General features: G+C 43.2%; 1 pseudogene; it reads left to right on the plus strand.

Moving 5' to 3' along the window:
• The first annotated feature begins 861 nt into the window (after positions 1-861).
• LOC105724785 (phosducin-like protein 3) lies at positions 862-1,524 on the plus strand (annotated as a pseudogene).
• Positions 1,525-10,600: the final 9,076 nt, after the last annotated feature.

The raw sequence follows: 10,600 nt of genomic DNA on the forward strand, positions 1-10,600 counted from the left end.
CAGTAAAATAGAAAGGCAAGTCACTTTGAAATATTCTCAAATTAGTTGTTGGTGATTAGCTAGAAAAATTGGTGTGGGAGAAGTTCTAAAAATCTAAAAAGCTTCTGCACTTAAATTCCTTTGCAGGTGCACTTATATCCTAGACATTTTAGAAATTATAAGTGAGCCATTATAGATGTATTTTATGCAAAAAAAACTATGGAACTTCTAATCAATGGACTCATCATCAAAGAAAAGCTCTGGGCTTTTATCAAATGACGGACCAATGAAGATAGAGTTACATGTTTGGGAATAAAGTAAAACTTTGCCAAGTGATATTTAATTAAAATACGGCAAGCATTTATTACAGTACCTGACACACCAACATTATATAAATAGTGGGCATTATTTTTAGTTAAGGTGGTTTCTTTGTTTTCTTGAGAAAGAGTCTTGCTCTGTCACCGAGGCTGGAATGCAGTGGCATGATCACTGCTCACTTCACCTCAACCTCCTGGGCTCAAGGAATCCTCTACCTCAGCCTCCCAAGTAGCTGGAACCACAAGCAAGTGCCACCACACTAATTTTTTGTACTTTTCGTAGAGACAAGGCCTCACTATGTTCCCCAGACTGGTCTTGAACTCCCGGTCTCAAGCAATCCTCCCGCCTCAGCCTCCTCCCAAAGTGCTGAGATTATAGGCATGAGCAGGCAGAGTTTGTTATTTTACTCAACAAATATTAAGAATCCACTCTGGGCAAAAGGGAGATGAGGGGCGGGGGCACCTCGGCGCAACTGGCTTGAGCGATTGCAAACAAGATGCAGGACCCCAATGCAGCAAGAATTGTTTCAGACTTTGGCTGACAGGCACGATCCCCTCGTGTAAGATGTCATTCCCTACCGAGGAAAGTCTGAAAGAATTGGAGAAAAAGGTTGAAGAGTAGCAGCGTGTCCTCCAGCAATCAGTGGTGAAAACATGAAGATATGACTTTCAAAAGCTGGAGGATCATGAATATGAATTTAGTGAGGAGGATCAACATGCTATTGAAATGTACAGACAGCAGAAACTGGCTGAGTGGAAAGTAACTAAACTGAAGAATAAATATGAAGTCTTGGCGATCTCAGGAAACAATTATGTTCAAGAAGTTACCTGGTGAGGGTTTGTGGGTAGTCTTGCAACTTTACAAACAAAGAATTCCCCTCTGTCCTCTGATAAATCAGCACCTCAGTGATCTTGCCAGGAGGTTTCCTGATGTCAAACTTATTAAAGCCATTTCAACAACCTGCATACCCAATTATCCTGATAGGAATCTGCCATGATGTTTGTTTACCTGGAACGAGATATCAAGCCTCAGTTACTTGGTCCTCTGGTGTTTGGCGGCATGAACCTGAACGTGAAAAGAGATGAGCTGGAGTGGAAACTGTCCGAATCTGGAGTAACTAACACAGACTTGGAGAAAAACCCTAAGAAACCGATTGAAAACACGTTGCTGTCTTCAATGCGGTGCTCTGTCCCCAGGAAGAGGGACAGTGATTCCAAGGGTGACTGAGGCTGCAGCTGTTGTAATTTGCTGAACTTTCTTGTGACAAATTGTCTGGATTGTTTTAAAAAGGAAAAAGTAAAAATGATTCCTTTCGGTTTTAAGTTTTGTATAAATTATGTTTCAAATCTTTACATTTCAGAAGTAACCATTGCTGGAAATTTTGTTAAATTTTCTGGAACTCTTTTTTTAAATTGTAGTATTTCTTTTTTAAAAAAATTAAAACCAGCTCTTGGTAATTTTTAAAATATATAATTCAAACCATGACAGGCCCTGGACATACAGTGATGCCATGAGCAAAACAACCCAGGACCCCTGCCCTTATGGATCTTACCATTGAGAGGGAGAGGCAGACATTGACCAAACCATCAAGTAAATCCTTAATTACAATGTCTGAGAAGGGCTATGAAGGAAAAATACAGGAGGAAATGACAGCACACGTCGGGGGCCTGGTCTGCACGGAAGGTCACCAGGAAGTCTCCTTTGAACTGAGTTTTGCATCGTGAGTCAGAGTTTACTAAACAAGGAAAGGGTAGGTTCCAGGCAGAAGGAGTAGCAAGTTCCAACACCCTGCAGCAGGGAAGACTGGCCCTAGGGCATCTGGAACATCCTATGACCGCCCAGCCACATGCTGAAGTTTGGATCAGTTTGGCCAAACAGTGAATGCAGTAGGGTTCATGCCAGCATCTTTATAGACTCTTTGTCCTTCTGACCAAAAATATATGTTTAAGTCTTATCTGCATTCTTCTTCCCGTCATAATTATAAACCCAAGGAGAAAGTAAGGGAGAAAAAAAGAAGAAAAGACAAAACCATGCATATCTTGGATGTTAAAGGGTGAGTCGTAATTTGTCTGCTTCCTCCCCAGGTAGAAAGAAGTCCATAGAGTTGATTGTGGTCATGTGATTTAGAGAGGTCAGAAGCATCCATTTTTACTGATTTCTAAATGTCTATAATTCCAGCGCAGTCTGTAATCTTCCACAGTGGAATAATTCTTCAGACTTCCATTTGTTTTCTTTCCATTAGTTGCAGCTGTTTTTCTACTATTATTTTACGCAAGTAATTAACACACTGATTTATTTTGTCTTGGTAGCCTGGAGCAACAATGCTAAGAGTACACATTTTTATGTCAAACAAACACACAGACCTTTTGAAAATGAATCACACTGGATTCCTTCTCTCCAGATTCTCCTGAAGTCAAATAATAAGAATTCTGGGGAATTCATACACTCTTGGCTAAAAAGGTTTCACAAACAACAATAATCTGCATAAACTATTCACTCTTTAAGACCATTCCTCTTAGTCACCTGATTTTTCTCAGAACACAACCAGTGAGATAAATGTGTGCATTTTCATATTTCAGCCAATGAGGAAGCCTGAAAATGTGTATCCCTGGAAGTGCATTTCCCACAGTTCCTTGCTGCCAGATCATAAGGAGAGGGTGTTGTATTGTCAATAAAACGCTCTGAATTTTAGCTGAGACTAAGTTGCTAAGCAAGCCAGACTTTAAGATTCAGAAAATTTACTCTGGACAACAAATCTTAAACTTACAATGGTCCTAATTAAGGACCAGTGAGTTAAATTGAGTGCTTAGAGGCCAACTTTTTTTTTTATTTTAAATAAAGAACATTTGTTCAGTGTGATCCTGCCAACAGGATTTTATTCATTGTACCAGTCTTTTTACAACTCTGCCCAAGTAAACCAGTCAAATCCCTGTGGTCCATTCTAGAATCACACTGGGAACACCAGCATGAATTAATAGTAAGTCTGAGTTACACAATAATTTGTGAATAGCACTACCTTAACTGCCAACAAGAATTTGCAAAAACACTAATGGCTAACCAGGTGTGGCCTACAAAAAAAGAATGTTGATGGCTTTTAACGCAAAAATTCATGCCCAGTCTATCCAAAGGAACCTTTTTTAGGAGACATGTGTCGTGGCTTCTCAACTCAGTTTTGTGGCTTATTCTGTGTGGGCTTGCATAAATCAGTTGACCTTTTTATTCCTCTATTTTCTTGTGTTTAAAATGAAGGGGCTATGCTAATGATCTATATTCTTTCTGACTCCAAAGTTCTAATTTCACATCTCTACATCATTTCAAGTAGCACGTGATATCTACATAAATGGATCCTGCTAAATTGACTCTAACAAAACATTTAAAAGTTTACTTGTTTCAGTAGGTTAAACAGCCCCTCATTAGGAGCTCTGAATCACATTCTCCCTATTAATTTTCTCATAAATACACAAAAGTAAGTTGCAACCCAGTTTTGCCTGCAATATCATAAAATCTAAATTAGTTGAATTTAAACTGGTGAAATGTGGTGAAATTTTAAGTGTCATTTAAAATTTAAATTAACTGTGCATGTTCTGTCTTGGGTCCTTGTCTCTTCCCGGGAAATTGTAAATTGCCCAAGTTTCCACAGATATTCACAACTCCTCAGTGTGTAATTCCAGACGATTCCTCCCCTGAGCTCCAACTAATATTTAATACTAATAGTTTCCACTCCTTGAGTGCCTCTTACAAGTCTGGGACTAACCACGTCACCTCTACCTTTATGACACTCCCACTGAGTAAACACTGCTACCTCTATCTTCGAGATGGAGATCAGAGAGTGACCAAAGGCACACCAGTGGTCGTTGTCAAAACCATGATTCTAATATAAGTCTTGCTGGCTCATCCATGCTTTTTTTTTTTTTTTTTTTTTTTTTTTTTGAGATGTAATCCCACTATCACCCAGGCTGGAGTGCAGTGGTGTAGTCAGCTGACTGCAACCTCCAACTCCTGGGGTTCAAGCAATTCTCCTGCCTCAGTCTCCCAAGTAGCTGGGACTACAGGCACATGCCACCACACCTGGCTAATTATTGTATTTTTAGTAGAGACAGGGTTTCACTACATTGGCCAGGCTGGTCTCAAACTCCTGACCTCATGATCTGCCTGCCTTGGCCTCCCAAAGTGCTGGGATTACAGACATGAGCCACCGCACCCAGTCCAAACATCCATGTTCTTTCCATTGTTCCACAAGGGTGAACAATATCAGTAGAAAGGCAGGATATTAAACCATGATTGCTGTTCCTGATCAGTCTTCTGGGCATAGAGAAGTGGGGACTGGAGGAACGGCACCAGTCCAGCGAGGACAAGGTACGGAATCTGAGGTCAACAGCAGTGACAGGGAGGCTGGGAAGGCAGCTCTGGGTGGAGAAGTAGCAGCTTTGTGGGCCAGGACTGGGAAAGTCAGCTGTCATAAAACATCATGGGTTGGATAGGCATGGTGGCTCACACCTGTAATCCCAGCACTTTGGGAGGCCAACCAAGGTGGCTGGGTCACCTGAGGTCAGGAGTTCGAGACCGGCCTGATCAATATGGTAAAACACCATCTCTACTAAAAATACGTTAGCCAGGCAACATGGCATGTGTTTGTAATCCCAGCTATTCGGAAGGTTGAGGCAGGAGAATTACTTGAACCCAGGAGACGGAGGTTGCAGTGAGCCGAGATTGCACCATTGCACTACAACCTTGGCAACAAAAGCAAAACTTTGTCTAAAAAAAAAAAAACAGGTCAGGCACGGTGGCTCACACCTGTAATCCCAGCACTTTGGGAGGCCGAGGCGGGTGGATCACGAGGTCAAGAGATCGAGACCATCCTGGCCAACATGGTGAAACTCCATCTCTAATAAAAAATACAAAAATTAGCTGGGAGTGGTGGTGTGTGCCTGTAGTCCCAGCTACTCGGGAGGCTGAGGCAGGAGAATTGCTTGAACCCAGGAGGCGGAGGTTGCAGTGAGCCAAGATCGCACCACTGCACCCCAGCCTGGCAACAGAGAGAGACTCCATCTCAAAAAAATAACAAAAAACATCATGGGGTTTGCAAGAGGGAGCAGGGGGCGATGCCCATCATCTGATCAGAATCTATGGAATAGATTTCACATTTAGGAGAAGCATTTTGGAAGTCACTTCAAAATTGTTTTGGGAATTTTTATAGGGGTCTTGCTCTGTTGCCCAAGCTGATGTGCAGTGACACTACAGCATCTAACTCCTGGGTTCAAACTATCCTTCCACTTCAGCCTTCAGAGTAGCCAGGACTACAGGTGCATGCCACCACCCCCAGCTAAGTTATTTTTAAGTTTTTGTAGAGATGGAGTCCCACCATGTTGCCCAGGCTGGTCTAGAACTCATGGGCTCAAGCAATCCTCCCACCTCAACCTCCCAGATTGCTGGGATTACAGGCATGGGCCACCGTGTCAGGCCTGCAAAGCTTTTAAAGCTGAAATTGGATTATCTCACTCTTCTGTGCCAGACTACTCCTCGATTAGGGTCAAAGTCCTCCCAGTGGTGGTATGACCCTGCCTGTCCCCGTAGCCCATGATCACTGACCTCATCTCCTCCTAAAGCCTCCTCTTCCCCTGCTCCACTCTCACCGGCCTCCTCCCCTCTCACATCCAGCAGACACACTCTAACTCAAGGCCTCTGCACCGCTTTTCCCTCTGCTGAGAGCACTCATCTTCCAGGCATTTGTGAACCTCACTCCCTTGCCTCCTTCTGGATGTTGTTCAAATGTCTCCCCTGCAGTGAACCATATCCTGGGCCACCTTACTGAAAACTACAAACCTCCTCCTCTCCTGTGCCGCACACAGTTGCCCTCCCCAATACACTGTTGCTGCTTCGTGTTTCTCCAAAGCCTTGTTACGTGCTCACAGGCCGCTGTGAGTGGAATTAAGTGTCTCCAAAAGATGTCGAAGTCCTAACCCGCAGCGCCTGTGAAGGTGACAGTATTTGGAAAAAGGGTCTGCTACGGTTTGGATGTTTGTCCCCCAAACCTCATGTTGAAGTTCGATCCCAGTGCTGGAGATGGAGCCTGAGGGGAGGTGTTTGTTTCATGGGGACAGGCCCGTCATGAATGTTTGGTGCTGTCCTCACAATGTTGAGTTCTATCTCTATTAGTTCCCATGAGCACTGATTGTTAAAGAGAGCCTGGCACCTCCTCCCCTCCCTCTCTTGTTTCCACTCTGGCCATGTGAACTCTGTAAGCCTCCACTTTGCCTTCCACCGTGAGTGGAAGCTTCCTGAGGCCTCACCAGAAGCAGATGCTGACACTAGGTTTCTTGCACAGCCTGCAGGATTGTGAACCAAATAAATCTTTTTTCTTTATGAATTACCCAGCTCAGATATTTAGCAACACAAAAGTGGACTGAGACTGGGTCTTTGTAGATTATGAACTAAAGATGATGTCATTAGAGTGAGCCCCAATTCAATACAGTTAGTGTCCTTATATAAAAAGAAACTTGGATATAGGGACATACAGGAAAGAACACCACACAAAGATGAAGGCAGAGATCAAGGTGATACTCCTGCAAGCCAAGGAACACCGAAGATCGCCAGCAACCCACCAGCAGCCGGGGACAAGCCCTGAAACAGATCCTTCCTCCCTCACTGCCCCCAGCTGACACCTTGATCTTGGACTTCCAGCTTTGAGAATTAGGAGACAATAAACTTCTGTTGTCTAAACAACACAGTTTGTGGTACTTTGTTATGGCAGCCTTAGCAAACTGAAACATGTACTATATCATTTGCCTGGGTGTTCACCCCACTCCACCTCCCACCTCCAAAGGTGAGCTCTACCTAGGTAGGGATTAGCGTGTTTCTTTTTGCTCTTACATCCCAGCAGCAAATATTTGTTGAATGAACAATTGTCCCTCAGACCACGTTTCTAGTCTTTTCTCCCACCTCTCCCCAAGACAAAGTCACTTCAAATTTTACCCTAAATACCATGGACTTTGACACCTCCTTTGCTGATGTTTTCTCTGCCTGGGATGCCCGCTTGCCCTTCTCTCCCTGTCAGGGTCTCCTTATCATTTAAGACACATCCATGTCATTCCTTCAGTGACACTACCTTCCATCCCCTTCTCTGTTCTATTATCTACTGTGGTTGTGGCTCTTTGCCTGTAACAGTGGCCTCCTCAAGTTCTGGGATCATATTCTATTAATCTCTGTAGCCCCAGAACCTGGCCCAGTGTCTGGCACACCAGAGATGTTCAGTAAATGTTTGCTAGATTGAATTAAATCTGTATCCTGCAGCTTTCACTCCTGCTGCCCTTCCCTAGACTGCTAGCCACAGCAGGGTACAAGAGGATTAGAAGGGACTTTGCGGAGCAGAACTCAGATTAGAGCATTCGAGCGCTACGGGGCTGCTCCTCTCTGCAGAGTCTTTGTCTTCTTGCAATCTCATGAGAGTTTCCTAAATTGGAACAGTGGCGATGTTGTATCCAAATCATTCAGCTAAGCCCTCAGAGGCATTTGCCAGAAATCACACCAACATAAACAGCTCAATCAGAGGAGGGGTGCAAATCCTCCTCCTTTTTATAAAGTGGAGCAAGTATCCTGTTGGAAAAAAAGAAAAAATGAAAAAGACAGTCATTTGAGACGGCACTTTCCAGGTTACTGGACAAGAACATGCTGGCTTTGATTACAGGTAATGGTCCTGCCTGTTTTCCTTTCTGCCCTAGTTCTTTCCAATGGGTGGGATCAAGACCCAGTGTTATCACCCATGTTTGCAAAAAAGGATGAATCTGAGCCATCTCCAGAAGTGAAGCATGCATTGTGGGATCTGTTGAGTTTTGATTTTTTTTTTTGAGAGTTAGGATTTTGCTGTGTGGTCCAGGCTGGAGTGTAGTGATATTCACAAGTGCTATCATGGTGCACTGCAGCCTCAGACTCCTGGGTTCAAGTGATCCTCCTGCCTCAGCCTCCAGAGTAGCTGACATTACAGGCACGTGCCACCAAGATGGTGAAGGGTGTGTTTGGCCAACATTCATTTAGCCTATTTGAATATTCATGAGGGTATGATCTGAAAAGCCTAGAATAGGCTCAGCTTCCCAGAAATTCTAACTGAGTGGAACTAAAATAGTGAACATGTATTCTAAGGACCCACTAATGGTTGCAGAGGGTTACCTGCCCCTCTCTCATCAGCTCTCAGAGTCTTGCTGTCATTACTAGAACAACAGAATAGGCCCTAGGAAATGCCAAGTAACATAATTTATATCTTCACTCCTTGTGAGTACTATCATGGTTAGGTTAGCTTCAAATTCATAAGAGTAAATAACTTCATTAACTCTCATTACATGCATTTAGTTGTAACCTGTTTTAAAATGCCCAGTTAATCATATTCAGTGGGTCATTCAGTTATAGAAACAAACATAGTGCTTAGTCAATGCTAAGGTCTCTGTTTTTCTTTAAGTCCGTCATAAAAGGATGCTCCTGCAGGGCATGGTGGCTTACGCTTATAAATCTTAGCACTTTGGGAGGCCGTGGTGGGAGGATTGCTTGAGGCCAGGAGTTCAAGACCAGCCCCAGCAACATAACAAGACCTCATCTCTACAAAAAATTTTAAAATTAGCCAGACATAGTGGTGCATGCCTGTAGTCCCAGCTACTCAGGAGGCTGAGGCAGAAAGATTGCTTGAGCCCACAAGTTTGAGGTTGGAGTGAGCTGTGATCCCACCAGCCTGGGTGACAGAGTGAGACCCTGTCTCAAATAAAAAGAGGGGGGACTCCTGTTTGTGACTCATTCAGTAGAAACTGTACTTTGAGTACACATACAACCATACCATTTCTCACTTCCAGTAAAAATTCAATAAATTACATGAGATCTTCAAGACTTTATTAAAATTAGGCGTTGTGTTAGCTGATTCTGCCCAACTGTAGGCTAATGTAAGTGCTCTCAGCGTGTTGAAGGCAGGCAAGGCTAAGCTATGATGTTCAGGAAGTGAGGAGTACTAGACGCATTTTCATCTTACAGTATGTTCAACTTACGATGGGTTTATTGGGAGACAACCCATCAGAGATTGGGGAGCATCTGAATATTTTGTGTTTATGGCTAAAGAACTGTCCTCAAATTCTTAATAATTCAATTCAGCCCTCTGTTTGGTCTTCTAAATTCACTGTGAAGACAGATATTTGCATGCATAATCAATCTGCGTATGGTGGCCCCATAACACTTTGAGTTACTACTACAACCAGCATTATTAGGAGCAGTAGTATTAGTACTACTATATGGCATGGACAGGCCTTTGTCCAGTGAAACTGGTGGTTCTTAACATGTAGCTAATTGCAGTCACCTTTCAGATCAAAGAAATCCAGGTACCTTCTCTCCAGAAAAGCTTCACATGCTTCACACATTATTTTACCTATAATTTTAGGAGGTGCAAAAAGTTAATATCCCTCTAAAGCAGCTGTCAGCAAACTTTTTCTGTAGGAGCCAGATAGCAAATACTTTAGACTTTGTAAGTCACGAGGTAAAATCTTGGACATTGTGTATGTACTTATATAATAAGAGAGAAAACAAATTCCGGCAGACTTTACTTGATAACATTCAAAATATAGGAATAGTAATTGAGTGTCATATTTCTGTAATGCAGGTCTACTAATGGGAAGAATGGACTTGGCAGGGAAGGAAAAACATTTCACTTAATTGTGATTGAAAGTTAGCTTTCGCTATCATCAAATCCAGGGCAGATATTTGTAAGACCATTCTTAGCTTGAGGGCCTTAGGAGCCCAGGCAGTGGGCTGGATTTGGCCTAAGGGCTGGTCTGCTAATACGTGCTCTAAAGAGCTAGAGACCGAGGCCTAGTCTGTTTTCAGGAGCCCTGCTGTGACTGTGCATAGGGCTGACCCCAACTAGAAGCTGCTCTTGGCTCTGGACCCTGGTAGCAGGAATCAGGTCTACACAGCAGCGGCCTCCAGAGCCAGCAAGGATTCCTGGTACAATGTTCTCACAGCAGGGCTGGCTGGCTGCTAAATTGGGGCCACATTCCCACTGCTTGGAGCTGCAACCAGGAACGCGAAGTATATTAAATTCTATTAACCTACATTCTGTGACCTCAATAAAACTTTCTCCATAATCAGCAAGAATAACAATGCATAGGGAAAGAAATTCCTTTGCCCGGTGTTTGAAAACTGAGTTGTAAAAAGCGCATCAATGGATAAGGCTTTTTAATGAATAAAATTGTTTTCTTAATCCGCAGTTATCTTTCAATCAATAGTCACTTTCAGAAACAAAAAAACCGCCACCATCTTGAAAATTTTAAAAAGC

The sequence above is a fragment of the Aotus nancymaae genome, unplaced genomic scaffold (genome assembly GCF_030222135.1).
Source record: "Aotus nancymaae isolate 86718 unplaced genomic scaffold, 86718_ANA_hifiasm-v0.15.2.pri h1tg000036l, whole genome shotgun sequence".
In the NCBI taxonomy this organism is placed as follows: Eukaryota; Metazoa; Chordata; class Mammalia; order Primates; family Aotidae; genus Aotus; species Aotus nancymaae.